The sequence below is a fragment of the Marmota marmota genome, unplaced genomic scaffold, assembly GCF_001458135.2.
Source record: "Marmota marmota marmota unplaced genomic scaffold, marMar, whole genome shotgun sequence".
Taxonomy (NCBI): domain Eukaryota; kingdom Metazoa; phylum Chordata; class Mammalia; order Rodentia; family Sciuridae; genus Marmota; species Marmota marmota.
Genome location: NW_026000211.1, coordinates 14255278 through 14278322, shown reverse-complemented (window position 1 = coordinate 14278322; position 23045 = coordinate 14255278). Strand labels below are relative to the sequence as shown.

At 34.5% G+C, this 23045-nt stretch overlaps 1 protein-coding gene across 5 annotated transcripts in view; it reads left to right on the top strand.

Moving 5' to 3' along the window:
• The window catches only part of Tenm3 (teneurin transmembrane protein 3), a 2471519-nt gene that overhangs the window by 1637284 nt on the left and 811190 nt on the right, over positions 1-23045 (top strand). For all 5 annotated transcript variants that reach the window (XM_048791931.1, XM_048791932.1, XM_048791930.1 and 2 more), the window contains exon 8: positions 2002-2078. The gene's annotated coding sequence lies outside the window, so the exon portion shown is untranslated. The remainder of the gene's footprint in view (positions 1-2001; positions 2079-23045) is intronic.

The following is a 23045-nucleotide window of genomic DNA, read 5'->3' as shown; positions in this document are numbered from 1 at the left end:
AGCTTGGGGTGCTCCAGCAAATCCTCAGCTGTCACCATACTTATATAGCAATCAAGAGAATCGATGAGCAGAGTTCCAGGTATGATCAGGAGAGGAACAACTGATAAGAACTGGCTTTTTGAAAGTGACCTTTGATGCATTCCTTACATTTTCGGATTTTCAGTTTCTTCATCTGTAGTAGGAGAATAAATAAGATTACTGAGAAGATTAAATGAGCTAATACTCATGAGGCATCTTAAACAGCACCAATGGGCTTCTCAATAAACACTAATTTGTTCTTTATCATCATCATCATCATCATCATCATCATCATCATTAAATCTCAAATGTACTGATGAGTCAGGATTTATAGTCCAGGTGCAAGTCTGGCTCTGGCAGGACACCTAGGTGAATGAGTCTCTGACTATAGTCACACCCAGATCACAAGCTGATCCAGGAAGTCTGAAGCTAAATGGACCTTAGAACCTTAGAACCCAAAGGACCTTAGAACCCAAGCACTAGGCTAATTACACTATGCCCAACCTCTCTTTCTAAAATAACAGTCCAAGGTGACAGCTCTCGTTAACAACTGTCTCTAGGGTATTCCAAGCCCAGGTATATATCTCCAGGTTGGGGAGGGGATCATCTTGCTAGAAGATGGAAAAACTCACTCTAGTTACCAGCAAGGACCCCTGATACACTAAGTTTAATCACCTGCATATACCCCTGGCATACCAAGAACATCAAAGAAAACCACTTCCTGGAAATAATCACCTACCGTAGCAGACTACAACTCATTCATTCAAAATTTTTTAACAACTGATATTGCGCAGGCACATACTGACTATACCAACTGATACAGATGTTTGTATGCTAAGACCAAATATCAGGCCAACCCCATTACCCCCAAATTTTTGTGATCACCTTTGGAAGTCAACAAACAAGAGAAATAACTACTTTTCAGCATGAACGCTGCTTGGATTACAGAGCATTCCACTCTTGAACACAGCCTCCTTCTTAACACAGCCCTCACTTGTCTTTCCTAATGCCAGACTCTTCAGAGATCCCTTCCTCTCCTCTGACGGCAGCTTCCTCCTTCCTGAACTTGAATGAGTCTGTCCCTGGTCCTCTCTCTTCGTGTTTTACAGTCTGTCACTTGATGATCTCATCAAACTTTCTTGCCTTGATGATCCCTTCCCTGAAATTTGATTTTTTTCCCTTCACCCCTTAGTCCAGACTTGTTCCTCTGAGACAGACCCCCAAAAGTCCTCTTCTCCTTGTCCTGTATCATTACAGTCACTCTGTCAGTTTGTCTCCATAAACTGCAATTTCCATAAAGCCCAGTCTCACCTCTTTCTTTTTTTTTTTTTATTGTTGGTTGTTCAAAACATTACATAGTTCTTGATATATCATCTTTCACACTTTGCTTCAAGTGGGTTATCTCTTTCATATTCAAATGCCGAATCACTGGATCACAGCAAGTGACTCAACCTCTTGCCCCAAAGTTTTGTTTCCAGTCCCTCTGAAATTTCTCCAAAATACCTGAAATGCTTTAAGTCCCCCTCTTTTCTATTATGTTCAAACTCTATAACTTGTTCATTTTGTCCCAAAGCACCTGGAATACCTTGCCATTCATTCTTCCCCTTCCGGCTCTTGCCCCCCAATCCCTCCTTAAAGTGTTATCCCTTCTTCCTGAGGAAAGTAGCCTCTTCTGCCTCTGAATTTCTATAAGATTGCACCTATACATCTTTATATACTCACCATTTGGGGGGGAAGATTATTATAATTCTTTATTTACCTAATTTACTTGAATGGAAAGTAATGTATCACACAGCTACAGATCTGAACATCCTAATACCTGCAAAGATACTCAGCCATCGTTTGTTACAATGGTTAACTGAATGAGTTACCATTTTATAGTTAAATAGATAAATAAATGCATTATGGCATAGTTGACATACGCAATAAAAATAAAATCAAAACCTCATAGCATAGAGATTTTTCTATTTTTTGTTTCTTCAGGCACGTGCCACACTAATACTCTGTAGTTGGCAACTCAAGCAAACTGCTGCAAAACTGAGGGAGACTACACATCATTGGTAAGTAACATGTTATTTCTAAATCGGATGGTAGTCCAAAAGCCAGTGTTTGTACCCTCATTTTATTTAAAGTCCTATTTTATAAGAATTTTAGATATTCTGGTATTTTGGGAAAACACAGGAAATTGATGAAGAAACTTTTTCAAGAAAATTGCTGTTTCTTATGGAATTGAACATAAAAGCTTTCAGTTTTATACAACGCTGAGAAAATTTCATGTATTTCTAGAAGGAATTTATACTTTAGGGTGAATGTTTTGATGTCCAACATACATTCTGAAAATATACAAATTATAAATGAACAATTTGATGGATTTTCACAAAGTGAGCACATGCCTGTAACCAACACCTAGTTAAGAAACAGTAGCACCAGTATTCCAATAGGTCTTCTGACCCCTTCTCATCAAACCCCTTCCTCTCCACCCTTTCCCCACCCCATCAAAGTTAAACACTGTCATAACTTCTAACACTGCAAATCAGTTCCCCTGTTTAAAAGTTTTGTAAAATTGGACTATCTTTTTAAATGATTTAAAAAATAAAGACAAAATTGAAAAAAAAAGAGCAGAAAAGCTAAGTGATTTTCTATTTATGTAACAGCTGTTTTGCCAGATGATTTGATAGCTAATTGGAGTTGTATTGCTGTTATTCTTAAACCCAGTAAACATCACCTGTTTTAATTGAGGGTCGCTGCTGATTAAGCACTGTATCAGTTTTTCCCCTCATATTTGCGCTTAATAAATTATAGCCTGCCCAAGATCAGGAAAGGTATTCATCACGTCAAATGTTTAAAACAACTGTCTTTTATAATTAGAGCAAAAGATTTTCTTTTAGCATTGACTGATTAAATTGGTAATTAACATGGGATAAAAATTTTGCATGGTTTCTCAAAGGAACCAAGAAAATAGATACAGATACACTTAGATCAGCAAAAGGCTTAATAACACATTTGTTAAAGGCGCTATTATATTTAACATAATAAGTGGGAAATAGGATCACATTTTATTTATTTCAAGAAAGATAACTCTCTTTGTAGTTATTTAATCTGGAGAATGCCTTCCTATCGACCTCCTAATCCTTCATAAATTTTAGACCTCTTCCCAAGGAAATAGCAATTAAATCCTAACACTTAAAGTGTTCATTATATGATTCAGATAGCATCTTATTGATTGAATTCTTGGAGAGAAAGATAGTAGGATTTCTACCTATCAAAAATCTCAAAAAAAAATTGCTGGCCAATTTCTTTTAAAATATTATTAAATGTTATGTTTTTTTTCCTTCTGTGTTATTAACTTTAATTTTAAGTCATTTGGTACATTTCTTTAAAATAATTTATCATCCAAAAAGTCTCTTTACACATTGTAATATTTTATCTAATCTTGTCCATTTTATGTTAATTATCTATTCTTCAGAGGATGTCCTTGACTTTGCTCCTAAATTTTAGGATGTGTTTTAGTTTAGAAGGACCAGTAGTCTTCTGTATCTTTGTCACCTCAAACTGTTCTTAAACACATGCCTAATTGGTCTCCAATTATGTGAATTGTGCACACAAGAAAAATATTTAAAGTAATAATTCCTAATTAAGTTTTATCTAAAACTATTAAGTGGGCTTATATCTATCTTAAAGGCTATGTATGTTATAAAGCATTTAGTGAGTTGGACAATTAAAAGAATCAATTTGACAATGTCCCAACTCTTAAAAAATAGATACTTGGAATATATGCCATTCAGCTTGTTATGTTAAAAAACCCTGTAATAAAGGCAGGGTTAATCCTACTCACCCACCCTCAATAGGCAACTACAGTTGTGATTTCTATCAAGGGGATTGGTTTTGCCTGTCCTTGAACTTCATTTCAATGTAATAATGCAATATGTGCTATTTTTGTTTCTGTCTTCCTCACTCAGTGATGCTTCTGAGTGTCAACCCTGTTGTTGAGTATGATAGTAGTAATACATTTGTTTTTTACTGTTTAATTGTATTCCACTGAATTAATGTGCCATAACTTTGTAATTATTCCTGCAGTAGACATTTGGGTTGTTACCAAGTTTTAGATATTATGGATAAAGCTACTGTAAATATATATTTTTAAAAGCATTTTGAGACCACATGTGTTCATTTCTCTTGCAATAGTAACAAGCTGAGAAACTTCTGGGTCATAGGACACATTGGTGTTTTACCTCTTAACAGCCTCACTGTGTCTTTAGAATCTTTGTCCCATTTTACATTCCTACTGGAAATTAATGACAGTTTCATTTGTTCCAGATCTTCACCAACAATTGATATTAGTCTTGGGTTGGGCTTTTCTTGTGCTCTCATAGTGGTTTTGCATTGCCCTTGTGACTAGGGATGCAGAATATATTTTCATGTGCTAATTAGCCATAACACATGCTTGTGTCTTCTTTTTTTTTTCTTTTTGTCTTTTCAAGTTATTTGCTCATTAAGTTCATTTGCATGATTCATTTTTCAAAATATATTTGGGATAGAAGGCCTTTGTCTTCCTCCAGCCCCAGGACTTCATGCATGCTAGGCAAGTGCTCCTGCACTGAACTATACTTCAGCCCCCTTTATTAAATTTTATGTATTAGGAAAAATTTTACTCAGTCTGTAACTTATCTATTTTCCTAACTATGTCTTTCGATAAATAGGCTTTTGATGAGGTCTAATTGATCAATATTTTCTTTTATGCTCAGTGCTAAGAAACATTTGCTAATACCATGTTTGAAAATCTTTATACTTCTGATTTACATTTGAGTCTATGATGATATTGGATTCATTTTTATGCATGGTGTGAGGGCAGGGGTATACATTTTTTCACATGTTTTTTTCAATTGTTCCAGTGTAATTTATTGAAAAATAGCTTTGGTACTTTAGTGAAAGTCAGCAGACCATATATAAACATATTTCTATTTCTGTGCTATTTCTTCTATTCCTTTGATTGAGTTATCCTATATCAATACCTTATTGTCTCAAATGTAAGTCTTGAAGTCAGGTGATGTAAGTTCTCCAACTTTCTTCTTTTGCCCAATTATCTTAGCATTCTTCATCCTTCACATTCTCATATATATTTTAGAATAAATTATTCAATTCTACAAAGAAGGAAAATGTTCCATATCTTATTGTTAATTATGATATGAACTTAGACTTTTTGTAGATACCTTTTCAGACTAAGGAAGTTCCTTTGTCCTCCTCCTTTGTTAAATTTTTTACAATGAATGGGTATTGAATTTTGTCAAAACTTATATATTGAAATGATCATATGGCCTGTCTTCCTTTCCTGATAACTTGATGGATTGAACAGATTTTTTTTTTTACAGTGCTAACTACATCTTACATTCCATTGGATAAACCATCACTCGTTACTGATGTATGGCCATTTTGTGTCATCCTAAATTTGAGTTGACAATATTTGGTCAAAATTTGTCTATATTCAGGAGGGATATTGGTATCTATATTTTGTTGAAATATTTTTGTTAGATTTTATTACCTGGGTGCTACTGGCCTCATTATATGAGTAGAAAAATATTTAAGCATTTCCGCCTCCTGTCTTAAATAATTTGTGTAGATTTATTTATTCCATAAAATTTTTATAGAAATTCACCAGAGAATTCATCTATGCTTGGAGTTTTCTTGATTAGGAGCTTTTTAATTATGAATTCAATCCTTTAAAAGATTCAGATTCAGTGTTACTCATATTTTCAACTTTTTATGTTAATTTTTGCAAATTGTGTTTTTGAGCGTACTTATTTCATCAAAGTTGTCAAGCATATTCTCATAAATGTTCATAATATCCCTTTATTATCTTTTAAATACCTGTCTGAGCTGTAATCATATTTTCACTTTCATTCTTGATATTGGTAATTTATATTTTTATTTTTATCTTGGTCAGGCTTGCTTTAGCCCATTATTTTGAGTCTTTTACAACTACCAATTTTTTAATTTGTTATTTTCTTTACCTTTTATCGATTCTTAATTTAATTTTTTTGCTCTTATTTTTGCTCTCATTTTATTACGTTGCTTTTAATTTGATATCTTCCCCAGATTTTTAAGAAAATGGTTATTACTTTCAAGTCTTTATTTTTTTTCTAATATAAGAATTTTAATGCTACAAACTTCCTTTGAATCATTGGGTGGGCTACATCCCATGAATTTTTTTCATGGTGTTTTCATTACCATTTAGTTCAAAATGGTGTTTGTTTTTTTTAATGTTTTTAATGACTTCTTCCTTCAACATATGTTATTTAGATGTATGTTGTTTTGTTTCCAAAATTTGGAAGCTTTTCTATGTTGATTATTTTTATTGATTTCTAATTTAAACTCTGCTTTGCTTAAAGGCACACATTAGGATATTTCTATCTTTTGAAATTTATTGAAACATCATATTTTAGAGGCCAGAATCAGCATACAGTCTATCTTCATAAATGTTCTAAGTGTATTTAAAAGAAGTATGGCTGGGCACAGTGGCGCACACCTGTAATCCCAGAGGCTTGGGAGGCTGAGACAGGAGGATGGTGAGTTCAAAGCCAGCCTCAGCAAAAGCAAGGCACTAAATAAAATACAAAATAGGGCTGGGGATGTGGCTGAGTGGTCAAGTGCCCCTGAATTCAATCCTCAGTACCTCCCCCCTCCAAAAAAGAAAGAAGTATGTACTATGAAGTTGTGGGGCATGGTATTAACATAAACATCAATGTATTCAATGTAGCTGATCATGTGGTTGAAGTATTCTTTATTTGAAAGATTTTTATCTACATGTCTCATAAAATACTGCAAGAGAAGTGTTGAAAATCTATTAGTGTAGATTTATCATCTATGACTTTCTTTTATTCTGTTGGTATTTTCTTCATAAATTTTTGAAGCTCCATTATTAAATACATATATACCTGCTAGTAGAGTTGTTATAAGTTTTTAATAAATTACCATTTTTATCATGTTGGAATGGTCTTTCACTCTTACCACTCAGATGGGCTGACTTTGATATCTTTCTGTCCATCACCATCAGAGGTAAAGAAGATAAACAGAGATATTAATTCTCGGTCTCACCACAAGTAGCCCTTCTCTGCTTGGTCACATGGAGTCTTACACTCTATATGGACAACCCATGCCTTAGCCAAGGACCCACAGGGTGTCTCTAGGAAAAGTTTCACGCCTCCTTCCTTGTATTCCTACCCTACTGTGTATTCCTTTCTGGTATCATACCATGCACGCTCCAGATGCTCCACCATCCCTGACCTCTGCCCTCTCTCTAAATGTTAAGGAGCTGACTTTGGCTCCACTTCATTCATACAATCTGAAAACTGTAAGAAGCCAAGACAATATAGAGTTCCCTTTATGGACTTCCACCTCTCAAGGATTCTAATCCTGAATTGCCTATTGTTCATTGCCTCAGAACAGATAAATACTATATTTTGTCCATTTCATTGTTTACTATGGGAAAATATGTCCAGTGGGAGTTACTCCAACATGGTCATGTGTTGAAGGCCTCAGGTTTGGGCATATTTTTTAGCAGACAAAATAATTACATTAAGTCTCTACTAATTTTCATGGAGATGAAGGATAAAATCATCTATAAATCTAGCCAAATAATATATCTACCCGTCTTTTATAAATAGGGTAAACATATTTTATGGGTTTTCCTAGCATAGTTCCACTTAATGCCTACTGTAAATAGCTCCCCATTTCACACTCAAAAATATCCTAGCTTTTACAATAAATTTTGTTTTATTTATAAATCTCACCGCTAGTGATTTGTGTGAGTATGAGAATCCTATAGTCCAACCTTGCCTTCATTATAGAATCATTTTTAATATTCAGTTATCTTTAGCAAATTTCATATTTCTTTTTTAAGAGGATTTTTTTTTCTTTACCAGCTTGTAAGTTTGTGTACAATGCAACCCTTCATTCTCTAGTACTTCAAAATAAGTTTCAAATGCGGTCAAAATGTGCTCTTGAGAAATAAGCTATACGATGCAAACCACACTTTTATCAGAAAATTTCTTAAAAGTAGGAAAAATAAATCCCATTTATTCATAAAGTTCTCTGTTTTAAGGAGATTTTTCTAATTGTAAAAAGATAGCAGATTGCTCCTAGGTGTGTGGTTGACTGGATTAATTCTTCAGAACTCTGATTTGGTTCTGATGTGCCCATGACTGAGGCATCCAAGGACTTTTGGGAGGAGTCAAGACCTTTTTACTTCTAGACCCCCTCTTTTCCATTCCCCCAACAATTGAGTCTTTCCATGTTAGCTATCATGACCCGGCCTTCTGGAAAGCATGAAATAATTTCAATAGATCCAGTCACACTACAGAAGGGAAAAACTTAGGCAGAGAAAAGTGTTCTATATGACCTTACATTTGGAAAGGAATTAAGTAAGACAACATCTGAGAGTAAATGTAGAATATTTGACCATGCATATGACTACTCATATTTAAAGCTATGATGTTCTATGGATGATATCTGGGGCCAGTTTTTTTTTTTATTTCAGATATTCATAGATTTTATTCTCCTTGATTTACAAGGTCATATATTTTAGATCTTTATATCTTCTTTTGGAGATAATTGGAACTCTGCAGGAAACTGGTAAAAGAAAGGTGAAGAAATAATCATTAATAACAATGCTATAACAATCATTAATAGTCAATGCCTTGATAGCTTAGTGAGCATGATGGCAGAGGAATCCTCTTGTTCATTATTTATTTTCTTTGATTACATACCTAGTTAATGCAAACTGACAACTTGAATGGTTACCTAGTTATTTTTCAGTCACCCAGTTATATGTCAGACTGCAGACAGTAATAAATGTTAAACTTTCAAATCTTATGCAAATATGTTGTATTTCCATATAGCTCATCTTTGGCAATTTATTACATTTATGTTTTTCTACTGAAAACTATTCATAACCTATTTAATGTCAGGCTTGTACCTCAAATGAAGTATGAAGAACACCTTTCATAAATTGCAAGGTTTTCTTTGGTGATAGTCCTCGGAGAAGCTTCAAACTGTTAGTCAGATGCACTTATTTTGAGAGCGGCAGCTTGAGTGTTATAATACGCTCCCTCTGTTTTAAAACATCCCAAAGAATGCTGTCAAGCTCTAAGTTTCTATACCTAGTATCTACTAAATCAGATCAGGCCATTTTTATATAACGGTTGCAAATGTGTTTTTTTGAATGTTAAATCTGTTTCTATTTTTCAATCAATTTAAAATGTGTAGAAAAAGTGTTCTGATTGTATATTATCCAATCTTCATCAGCTGCCGGAAGGAAATGCTGTGAAAATCTGTGATTTAAAACCCTTAAAACTTCTGCTTGAAATGCATGTTTTGTTAAGAACATTAGATATGCAAAGTATTTTAAACAGAATTTTGATGTCTTTATTAATAGCATTTAAAAGTTTTAGGATTTCAGATATTCATAGATTTTATTCCCCTTGATTTACAAGGTCATATATTTTAGATCTTTATTTCTTCTTTTGGAGATAATTGGAACTATGCAGGAAATGGTAAAAAAAAAAAAGTGAAGAAATAATCATTAATAACAATGCTATCCTTTCTAAGAATTACTGGGAGAAATATATTTTACATAGGCTAGGTACATACCATAAATATCAGTGGAAACATACTTATAGACCATTGTATTTAAATCGCTTGCTATGAGCCGTGTAAAATACAATGATCTTGCCTTCCTGAGTCTGTAATCTGCTACATAAATAAAAATAAAATACAAATGCCAAAGGAGTAGTTTTCCAGAATAGAAGGGCAAAAGATTTTTTCCTCTTCTATACTTCATAGTTAAAGTGGGATTTATATCGTGGAATAGAGGCAAGGCATAAAAATAATTCATGATGAAAATAATATTGAATAATAAGAAAATTAAATGTATCCTATTAAATCTAAGCAACATATCTTGGATATGTAAAAATAGTTGTGAAAAATATAGAATAACCCAATAACAACAGATGATTTTCTTTTTTATAGCTATATTTGGTTTCATATTAATTGAAAAAACACAGAAACTGTTAATTAGTACTTTAGGTTTTTATATTTAGTTTTACCTACTTTGTTAGTTAGTTTTATGTTTATCCATAGGTTAGAGATTGCCAGAAAAATCATGATTTAAACATATAGGGATTTATTTTCTCACTTAAGGCAAGTCCTGAGGCAGGGCAGCCCCATGATTCATTCAGATTTCTTCTAGCTCTTCAATACTCCATTTCTGTGGTATTGGATCAGGTCCAAGATAGCAGTTAGCACTCCAGCCATCACACCTCTCTTCCAGACCTACAACAAGAAGAAAGAAAAAGGGATGCTAGTCTTTAAAAAGATTTGAAGGAAGTACCACACATTACTGTCATGCTCACATACCAATGGATGAAGGCTGTCCAATGGCTACATCTACTAACTAGAGGCTAGAAAATGCTGTCTTTTATCTGGATGCCTGTCTCTCCAAACTACAATGAGATCTGGCTTTGTAATGGGAGAGAAGGGGATATTGGAGCCTAAAGTAGGCATATGGCAGTTTCTGTCATTCCTGTTAAACATTTTTAACATCCTTGACGCACACTGTGGCATTACTAATTCAAAATGACCCTGGCCAATATTGTATCCCTATATAAGGTTTATTGCTCACTAGGTGGATCTATTCTAGGCACCACACATGTCACTTGGTACTTGGGAAGGCTTCCCTTATTCAAGCTATCTGATTATATGAACATTCTGGAAGATTTAATTGAAAAATTACTCATCTTAGAATGAGAATGATATCTAGTTGCGTGGTTAAGTTACACACGTGTATGTGTGTGATTTCACCTTTGAGCAAAGAAATAAATAGGTAATTATATAGGTAATAGATTGTGTAGTTAGGTTCATAAAAAAAGAGCAAGAAAAAAGAAAAGATGACGGGAAAGGAAAGGAGGAGAGAAGAGGAAGAAAACGAAGAAATTAGAAAAAAATTCTTAGGATATCTGATCTAATGTGATTTTGAAACAATCAAAGATAAAAGGTCTAATCAGAATTTACATCTCTCTATGTTGACCTACTCTGCTCATAATTTTCATAGTGTAGCACATCATTCTGCTCTGGGAAGCTGTTTATTTATGATCCTTACCATGTTTTGTGGATGAATCTTCATTTCCATAGTTGTAAATGCTAAGAGCACACCTTAAATAAAGTCCTGAGGAAGTTTTTTTCTTCTAACGTCTTACCATATATTGTTTATTTATTTATTGCTTAAAAAAACTAATAATCTCCCACCCCCTTCGCTGAGTGCTCTTTGTCCATGGGTCCCTGTCACAGTCAGCACTGCCACTGTCCTAGGCAGGCTGCATTTCCTTGCATCATCCTAGTGGAAGGATAGAACTGTAGTCTATTCCCTTCTCACTGTGAGGAATTCGCTCCTCACTGAGACCTAGATGAAATAAGGCCCTGTATCAGGTAGCTCCATGGTGCCATGTTTTCCCATTAAATAGTTCTCTGACATGAAAGATGCAGAATACTCTCTAAGGATAAGGCAGGAGACTTTCTCCAGCCATGTTTTTCAACCATCCTCTTAACCAAGTTTGAGGACTGAGAATTCCCCATTTCTCCCAGCAGTAGCAAGCCTCGTAGAAACTAGGTAGACCTGCCAAGGTGGAATATCAGCAGAGTGAATTTCTTCCTGTTCCTCATCTACTCTCATGGGAATGAGTTTAATCTCCACAGTCTCATTTAAATTTGTGAAGATATTATTAAATGTGGTTTACAGCAATAAAAAAAAAAGTCAAGGAGAAAAATTTTTACTTTTTCTTTAAAATATCCAGTACTTGTCACCAGAGGTTAGGGATCACATTGTAGAGGCCCCAGATGTGATGCTGGTGATATTTTGCCGAGGTCTTGTACTCTTATTCCCTCTTATAAAATTAGTCGACACTCTTTTGGTGCCTAGTTGATTGCACATTCCAAAGTGATCTGTCAAATAAACAGCACCTGTGAGCTTCAGGCACATACTGAAGGAAAAAAAAAAATGTTTGTTGTTTTTCTTTTTCACGTTCAGATTGGATTTTAAAAATAAAATAGGTGAACTTCTTTTAGTGCATCCAAGTTAATTTTTCAAAATTCTACTCTTGCATAGTCAATGGGGATGGGATAAATATTATGGGATTTTCATTTGCATTGCCCTTCCTGTTCTCTGAAATAATTTATTATAATTTTCATGAGACTTCATAATATTATTCATTCACTTCATAATTGAAACGTTGTTAAACTCTGCCTCATGTTGATTCCTGACCTATACCAGCCAAAGGCACCTTCTTCTGCTCCTTCTCTCCTTTCCAACTAAGGAAGTTAGCAAGTTTGATATCCAATGATAACCTGCATATATAATTCTGGTCTTATTTATTTGTAAAATGGAAATAAAATTCCTGGCTTTTTAAAAATGTATGGTAGATTAACTGATGGAAAAGTGGCTTAAAATTTTATACATGCAAATATTAGCAATTGTTACTTTTAAAAGTTTTTTTAAAAAACAACAAAAGACTTTGGGGCATTAAAATGTGATTATTAGTCTTTCAACAACAATTAGTTTATCACTGCGACATGTTTACTAAAAATAGTGACAGCATATTGTATTCAAGTTGATCACCCCATATCTAGTAACATAGTAAAAGTGATAAAATAGTGACCCAGCATCATAGAATCAGGAAAATTGCCAGCTGCTAGAATAGTGCCTGGTACTCAGTAGGTCCTGAATAAAAATTTATTTAATGAGCTCTATCTTCTAGCCTTTGAAACCAGATTAGAGGGAGAAAAAGAGATGTGCCCTCACTTTAGTAAAAGATTATATTAACTCACAGTTTGCCTGGGAAATGACAAGTCCTTCCTTTTTTAAGAAAGGCAGTAAAATCCAGAAAGCATTGAGTTCAGTTCCTCCTAGGACCAATTTCTAGAGCCAACCCAAATGGGTCAAATACAGGCTCATGTCAGATCAGTTCTGTTCCTGAGAAATCTTATTTATTTATTAATTTATTTGTTTGATTGATTGATTGATTGATTTATCTTATCCTGTTATTTCTACTTAGGCTAACTTGAATATGCAATGAGAATAACTGATTGAGCTAGTATACTATAAAATTATAAAAAAATAGCTTTAGACTCAAAGATTGAATTCAAGTTTTTGTTTTGTTTTGTTTTTGGTACCAGGGATGCTCAACCCCTGAGCCACATCTGCAGCCGTTTTTTTATTTTGAGATAGTTTCTTGCTAAGTTGTTTAGGGCCCTTGCTAAATTGCTGAGGCTGGCTTTGTACTGTGATACTCCTGCCTCAGTCCACCCCTGTCGCCCAGCTGCTGGAATTACAGGCACATGCCATGTCACCTGTCTAGAAGATTGAATTCTAAGGAAAGTTTAAGGTATGAAAGTCTTCCTCTCTGTCTTCCCCATTTAGGAATAGCCTGGATCTACTTATATTCCACATTCCCAGGAGTTTTTCTCTATCTATCTGATCAGAAGGGTGATACATTGTCAAATATTGTTGAAGATAGAGAATTTTAAAACATTATTTATTAAAAAAAATTATGGGCAGATGTAATGATTCCATGCATTGTTACTTCTCATTAGTTTTCTAAACCTAGTATCACTAAGAAGGAAACTCTGTGGAAGTAATTCACAGGGACAAGCAGAAAAAGGGAAAAAAAAAGAATTTAGAGAGAATAAATTTATTAAATAGTGTAGTCCAGAAAACAGACAAGATGAACAGGACTAATTATATTATGCCACAGAAAAGTGACATCTGGAGACAGAAAAAGAGGAGCAATATTTACTGACCATGTATTATGCATGACTGATTATTCTAGGTCCTGAAATATATTCTAGGTCTTGAAATTGGTCTTTATTTTTTACCTCTTTGGCTTGTTTGGCTTTATTCCTATTGGCATTACTAGTGCACATTAAAATTGTGACAAGTCAATGAAATGTGAGTGGGACCGAGTGTTTCTTGGAGACTTAAAAGAACAGTGACAGAGACAATGCCAAAAATATACCCTTCCAGATGTTAACCCTTGGGCTGCCTGGGTTTATTTCTAACATCAGCAACCAAAGGAGGGGAGTTTGGGAATTTTAACACTTAAGCGAAATGATTAACGTGCTCATCTCTCTACTGAGCATCTAGACCATATAATTAGCACATTTTTTAGTTTCAGGCTTTTGATAGCATCCTTCCCAATTAGAATTACTATCTTTTACATTATTCCTCACATTCATGAAACTTCTGTGATTTTTGTACACTTGCCATGGAGAGAAAACTAGGCACACAGTTCAGAAAGTCAAAAAAGTGTGGGGTGAAAATACTCTGGTGTAATTTTCAAGTTGATTCTGGAAGTTCAAGGTTTTAGTTAAAAGAACATATGTTTTCAAGGACTTCCGCTGTCCGCCTGTTTTCCTGCAGAGTTAGGCTGCAATACCCTGACTCTCCAGGCTCTGACTTCATTATAAGGAAAACCCTTTGTAGAGGGCATCTGTTCAATTCTAATAATAAATTTTAAGGGAGGTACAGAATCAAAATGAGAAGCAAATGGATTAATTATTCCTCTACATGGGAGCAGGGAATTCATTCATTACGTTTGTTCCTCATCACTGTGTGTACTCTTGGGCTTCTGCAGAAAAGAAATGTTAAATGAGAAATGAAAGGGGTGAGACTTTATTTTCTCATTGTTGGAATTTCTGTATCAGTATCAGTTTTCAAACAGAGACTACTCTAGCAATCGGGCCTTTGTACAGCCTGACACATAGGCCACTTCTTGATTTGGAGGGTAAAGATTTATAAACTATGGTTCCCATGCTCAAGTACATGGTAAAGCTGGGAAAGCAAAAGTCTGGACAAAAGAGCTAGGTTCTGACCCTAACTTCGCCCCTCACTAGTTATATTACCTAGCACACGCAGCATCAAAGACCTCATCTGTAGAAACAGGATTAGAACCAATTATTTCTGAGGCTTCTAATTCTGAAATTTTATATTTCCATATAATTATTCACTTCCATTACAGAAAAGGGTTGCAATGATAATTTCACAATTTATTCACCTAGTCCAGCACTGAAAATTGAAAAATAGAAGATGTAACTTATAGTCATGAGCATAGAAGTAATTACTTAAAATAAATAATACCTTGAAAGGTATTATTAAGAGAAGCAGAACAACAGGGTCTGAAGCGGTTTCAAAACAACCACCAAAGTCAAATTAACCAGTGGCCCATCCTGGACATTATTAATCAACAATTTTCCAATTTTAATTGTAGGTCTTTTTACAACGATATACGTATTCCCAGGGGGTCTGTCTCTATTCAAAGTAACACCTTGATGTCTGTTTCATTTTGCATGCATAAACTGTTGTGGTTATTGAATATATTATGCTTTTTGCAAATAATGTTTTGTTTGCTGATTTGATAACTGATCTAGTTGATATAATATTTTAAACAATGGATTAAAGAGTCTATTTCTCTGACAAAACTGTAGGCCATCCAAGGGTGCAGACCAAGGAACCAATACACAATGAGTTCTAAAAACCTGTGTGCATGTGCACAGGAGTGTGTGTGTGTGCGCGCATGTGCGTGTGTACTTAAGCAGGTGTGCATTTAGTTGAACTGAAGAAAGGTTTATCAACTCATCTGAATCATCCTTGTTAGGAATGCTCTGCAAACTTAATGAGCATACTCTTAATATTAGATATCATGTCACTGATCAAACTATTTTTACATCGTTATTTATTTACAACCCACCTCTTTCCACAAAGAATTGGAGGCAATATACAATAAAAAGTCATATACAGAACTAAACTATAAATAGAGACAGAAGATTACTATCAGGGACAAGGAGAATATGCCAATCATAAGATAAGTCTTGTTGCTGGGCATCATATTTCATTAGAGCTTCTGGTAGCCAGAGGAAATAAACGGAAGCATGCTCAGTTGCAAGGTCCTCATTAACAGCTATGAGGAGGCATACAGGTCCCTCCGGGGAAATAACACATTTTGATAAACACATTAAATAGTTGTGTTCTCCAGACAAAATCCTGTGGAACTATTCTCATTATTTACACTGAATTCCAAATGAATTGATAATTTTTTTTTCATGGTGTACTGATAGGCTTATGTACCAATTAGACATCATATGGAACTTTGCTTAGCAACTAAATAGTTATTTGACTAGCCTGGTTAAGTTCAAGGCCTCTTATTTTAAATATAAAAATAACACAAGTTAATCTTGAATTACCAAGAGTTTTTCCTTTATTTTTTAACTTTTCTTGCAACAGTAAGTATACATACAATGGTATACTTTTCACCATTGAAGGTATGTAACTCAGGGGTTTTAAATACAAGCATAATATTGTATAAATAACAATACCCTTTGCAGAACATTTTTACCATTTTAAACAGAAACTGTACCCATTAAAAATAACTTTATATTCTCACTTTTCCTAGCCCCTAGTAACCTATATCTAACTGTCTCTATGAATTTCTCTATTCTGTGTATCACATATAAGCAGAACCATACAATTTTTGTCCCTTTGTGTCTGGCTTTTTTCACTTAGCATAATGTCTTCAGATTCATCCATGTTGTTCCATATATCAGAATTTCATTTTATTTTATGCATGAAAAACACTGCAATGTATCCTTGTCTTTTTAAAAACACAATTGCACCTTTTCAATATTTAGGTGTTTCCTTATCCCTTGGGTTGTGGGAAAACTAGTGAAAGATTCTAACATAAAATCTGCCTATCTTAAGTATCACAATTCAAAACGTTCTCTCAATTAATTTGCTTACCTCAAGGTTTTCCTTTGATGCTATTATCCAATTCACTGTAATTTAACTTGATGCTTCTATTTTAAGCAAGTCTCTTTTTTATGCTTTTATGAAAAGAATCACATTTTTGTTGTTATTTAAAAAAAAAAAGTATAGGGGGCTGGGGATGTGGTTCAAGCGGTACCGATTGCCTGGCACATGCAGGGCGCTGGGTTCGATCCTCAGCACCACATGAAAATAAAGATGTTGTGTCCACCGAAAACTGAAAAATAAATACTAAAAAATTCTCTCTCTCTCTCTCTCTCTCTCTCTCTCTCTCTCTCTCTCTCTTTAAAAATAAAAAAAAGTATAGGACTAGGGATGTAGCTCAGTGACAGAGTACTTGGTAAGCAGGCACCCTGGGATCAATCTCCGATAAAAATAAATAAATAAACAAATACATATTTTTATATATTTATATGCACACATAGATGTATATCTAAACTTTCAAAATATTGGTGTCAAAGGTGTGTCATTTGACATTTTTCTTAGTCAAATATTTTCATGTCTCCCTTTGTAATAAGCACTGCAAATTGTATCTCTTTTTCCCTTGATCTAAGTAGCTGCTTGCTTCCTAAGACTGTATGCTAGCTCATTGAAAGCTTTTGTCCCATTCCTACAGTCTAAGCAAAAACTCAACAAATTTTGAGGAACATGGAGATTCAAGATTTTAAAATCATTGACTAGAATTTAAGTAATACAATCCCTACACAGGCATGAAAAAGCTATCCTGGGATTAGGATTTAGCTCAATATTAATGCACTTGCCTAGCATGTGCCAGGCCCTGAGTTTAACCCTCAGCATGGCAAAAAACATACATTTTTTTTAAAACTGAATCAGTCCCGTAGTTATGCCTCTACTCTGTTTATTAAAAAAATAATGTATAGGGATCAAGACTTATGTCATATAACAAAATGTATATTAAAAACCTAATTCGAAATCAAACATGCTTATGAAATATTCTTTTAAGTGTATCCATACTAACACTTTCTGATAATGACATATTTCACTGGACTCTTCTAAATGATAAAATATTTGAAGAGTAAACTTAATGGGAAAAGCTTGCTATTGTTCTAAATATGGACTTGAAAGTGCAGTCACATATGAATTTTTGAGCAAGCATTTTTTTAATGAATGTTTCAACAATGCTACCTACTTAAGTTAGGCCATAGTGGCTCACACTTGTAGTCTCAGCTACTTGGGAGGCTAAGGCTGGAGGATCACAATTTCAAGGCCAGTGTGAGCGACTAGCAAGTCATTGTCTTAAATAGGACTGGGGATATAGCTCAGCAGTAGAGCAACCCTGGGTTTAATCCACAGTACCTCAAAAATTAAAAAAAAAAAAGTTGAAAGAAAGAGTTACCTACTGAAGAAATTTCTTGCAGTGCTTTTCCCAATTTTTTTTCTTTATTAAATTTTACTAATAATTTTGGAAGTAGCTATAGACTGAATGAAATGAAGTACAAAAATATTCTAATTTTAAAGCAAACTTTTGAAATAAATATAAGTTCAATACATGAAAATCTTCAGTAAAATCCATTTAAATCACACAGATTCCTGAATGTTCTCTGGATTTTCTATTTTTTATAGTATTAATATTTAATTTACATGTATTCTATATTTCTAATGTAACATGATATAAATCAAGTAATATGGATAGGTACTTAATATTCAGTTCTCCAATAAATTTTTTAAGAAAAATCTATTAGTTTTTTTTTATTCTCATGCCTTTATTTCATTTTCAAATTAAAACTTCAATCAAAAATATGGTTTAAAATCTTACATTGTTACCCATTTAATTTTGGTATTATACCTTACTAATAAACTTTTGGTTATGATCAGTTTTAATTCATTTTAATTCAGTTTTAATTCAGTGATATTTCTAAATTGGGTAATTAATATCTGACATTATTCCTAGTACCTGACACCTGCTTCAATGTCCTTTACCATGAGGAAAGTTTTCCATTGAGCCAACATAAATAAAATCTGGAAGCTAGAGAAAATAGCTACCTTGAAGAAATTTGGCTCATAAAAGCCTAGCAAATACTTTAAATGCTTTCCTGTTTTATTTCATGAGTTCTTATACAGCATGCTTTAAAAAGTTTTTCTTCCTGCTCACCTTATTTACCCCAAGTGCCAATCTAAATGGTTCAGTTATCATAAGTACTATGAAAACAAACCACCTGTTCTAAGCACCAGACTAGGCTTCAATTGCTGGTTGGGTCATCCAGGTTTGAATAGCAATCTTTACATGTTTCCAGGTGATTTTTCTTAAAAGGATATTTTACAGCCAGAAAAAAAAGAACTTAAAATCTACAGTATGGATTAATAATTGAACATGATTTACTAGCCTGTTAATATAAGCCTAATGATGAATTTGACAAAATACTTTATGTTGCTATTGACTAAATTTCCAACTTCCCTTCCTTAGAAAATTCTTGGTACCATTTAATCTGCATGGCTACAGGACTATCCTAGTTTCTCCCTATGATCCTCTTTTTCCATGTTTCTTTTCTTACTCTGTTTCTTGCTCCATGCCCTTTTAACCAATCTTCACTGGGATGGATGTTTCCTTGAGTCACGCCTTAAATCAGCCTGCAACCACGCTGCTTGAAGTATTCCTGAGGGCTTTTGCTTTCCTTCAGCATTCTCCACAACAGAATTCTGAGTGCAGCGCCTGTTCTCCAAGAACAGCATCTATGTTCTGCGCATTCTCTGATTAGCCTTGCAGACTCCAGGACACACTCAGTAATTTTATATTCCTTGGCTTTTTGAAGATAAAATGTAGCTTCAAAATTGGAAACAAGTTAAAATAGCCTTTATGACATAAAAAATCTTGAATTCAAAACACACTTTCTGATTTAAATTATCAATCATACTTCCTCCATTGAAGTATCTCAGGGATTTAAAATTTAGCTATTTCATGCCCATGATAAAAATACTATCTGGGTACATGCAAGTAAAAGACAATCTGTCACAATAATTCTAAACAACTTCCCAGATAAAGGGGGCAGGGATAGAAATTCAGATTAGACAATGAGGAATAAAGTCAAGGGAGGGGGAATAGGAATAGGACAGTGGAATGAATCTAAGATAACTCTCCTACGTACATTACACAGATGTACCACAATGAATCTCAACATCATGTACACCCACAAGACTGAGACCCTATTTAGAATAATATAACTCCATATTTGTATATTTATGTCAAAATAGACTCTACTGTCACATATAACTGAAAAGAACAAATAAAAACAAAACAAACAAACCAAAATAACTTTCCAGATAAAGACTCAACTTTACTCTGGTATTTCCCAAGCTGGCTTTCTAGTAGAGAGGCTTGTATATAAAGCTTTAGATAGCTCCTGACAAAGACAAATTCAAGTCTAAGTTCACTCCCTGTTCTAGTCAGAATTCTGCAGAGTGTGTGTGTACGTGTGCTCACGCACCCACGTGTGAATGTGAGAGAGAGAAATTGGTTAATTGGTTATAGGATTTGGCTCATGAGATTATGGAGGCCTAGAGGTTCCACAACCTGACATCTGCAAACGGAAGAACCAGGAAAGTCAATGGTGTGATTCAGCCTGAGTCCCAATGTCTTGCAAGGTTTGGGGTCAATATTAAGTCCTGGTCCAAGTCCAAAGGCCGGAGAACTAGACACAGTAATATCTGAAGGCAGAAGATGGATGTCCCAGTTCAAACAGAAAATCCACCCTTCCTCTGCCTCTTTGTGCTCTTCAGGTCCTCAACAGATTGCATGATGCACGCCCACACTGGTGAGGGCAAATCTTCTTCGCTAAGTCTATCAATGCAAATACTTATTTCTTCCAAAAACACCCTCACAGACACATCCACAATAATGTATTGTCATCTCTCTAGGAATGCTTAAACCACTCAAGTTGGCACACAAAATTATCACACTGTATTATTACTCGGTATGCATTTTGCGGCATCAATTGTCATACAATCAATACTATGTGATGATGGTAGTAGAGGTAATAGAGAACATGTGTGGAAAATTTAATTATGTGGGCGGTAATTAAAAATTTATCCTAAAAATCAGTGTTCTTCATGACTGCTCTAGCTTTGAAAAACAGATACATAAAACTATACCCTTGGAATTGTGCTTCCCATTGTAGCATTTTCTGTTTGCATCTTGGGAAGAGTGCTGAAATCCTTAACATCCTTTACTGCTAATGAAATCTATGCATATAAATGTTACGATTATACCCAAGTTTAAAAGTAATTCACTTTTATTTTTCTTCTTTATTTTTTTAATTAATTAGGATTTTCCATGTAAGCCAACACTCTGAACTCCACTAGCTCTTAATGAATGATACAGGGAAATATAATTTGTCTGTGAATGTGAGGTTGATTGGAAAATGTCATCCTTTGACCTACTCAGCTTTGCTAATCAAGGAGTCTTCAGAGGGACGCATAGGTAGATTAAACAGGCTACAATCCATCAGCTACCCCTTCTATTTGTTTAAATTACAGTTTTTGTCAGGTATCAGGTTTACTGTATCTGAAGAAAGCCACGCCAACATGGTTGAGTGTGTCTATAGCCAAGTCTCCCGTAATTGGAGAGTGAGCTGAGTTTTACCTTAAGCTGTTTTGAATTAATGCAAGACATCAGCCGCTGGCTTTAGTTGGTTTAATTATCAGAATTGTCACATTTTAGTTATCAGCCCAAAGGGTGCATGCTGAGGTTGATTGTGAACATGTGGTAGTACCTGATACAGGTTACCCGATGGCCAGATATGGGTCAATTCTGGAACAGACTTAATTTAAAGGAGCACAGTCTGGATTCACAAATATTTGTGGCTAGGAATCGAATTTTCAAAGAAAAAAGAAAGACTACTTACATACAAAGCTTTTAAGTGTCAGTAAGAGAACAAAGAGATCTGTTATAGTCTTCCTGAGGTATAGGACTTATGCTATTATTAAAAGGTTTCTAAATGTTGACATTCATTGTAACTTTTTTGTTTTCTTTCATTTAAGATTATTAAAATCAAGCAACTTATTCTAATGTGTTAGGCTAAGCTGTTTCTCGCTTTATTATTAGAATTAAATCAACTCTTATCAGAAGTCTCTATTATAAACCAAGTAGAGTAAAGTCTTGACCATTATTCTTAGGTAAAGGAACTCCAGCCATTTGCCTGGAAAATTGTCAGGGTCTGACGGTTGGTGCAGTTTTCAGGTCCACGTGTTTAACTGCACTTTTACTGAAATTCTACCATGAGAAGGCTCAAATAGCATATTATCCCAATGACCATCACAATGCCCTAAATTCTATTGTTTTCCTGGATGCTATTGCTTTCCTGAAGCATCAGTAAAAATAATGGACCTAATTCTTCTGAATCACTGCACTCTTATCCCAGTTCAGTTCTAATAGTATTGACTACAATCTAAGCATTTTTGCTTCACTCAACACAGCTCTTAAAGGGCTTTCCCTTTTGAAGGCACACTCTCGGTGGGTGGTCAATACCCTTATGAAATTGTCAGACTTGAAAGTAAGATGGATTGTTACTGGAACATTAAGTAGGACAGAGAGCAGATGAAATTTAAATACAAAGTTGCAGCTGTTCATAAGCTCAAAAACTTAAATTAGTTCAGCTGAACTGCTAAATTCCAACAAGAAACAAACTGCGAAGTGAGTTGGCTACTCGTTCCCTAATAGGGAAAAAATATAGCTAAACAAACTGAAATCTTGCCATTCTAAAGAAACTAATATTTGCACTAAATGATGACCTATGCAGCTGAACCTTTTAATCTAATTTGTTTATAATCCCTGTAGAACAAATAAGGAACCCTAAATCAAATGGTTTTTCCTAATAGTGAGCACCCTCAGTCCTGGCAGCTTTTGACACCATGATATAATCCCCTTTTTAACATGCTCTGTCCCAGATTCTCAGAGCCCTCCTAAAACCTTTCTTAACTCTATTTTTTTTTCTTGCTCCTTTTTCTGCCCATTCTCCTCATATTGAATTCCCAGAGTTTCTCTATCATTATTTTCTTTTTTTTTTTAATTTTTTATTGTGGGTTGTTCAAAACATTACAAATTTCTTGACATATCATATTCCACACTTTGATTCAAGTGGGTTATGAACTCCCACCTTCACCCCATACACAGATTGCAGAATCACATCAGTTACACATCCATTGATTTACA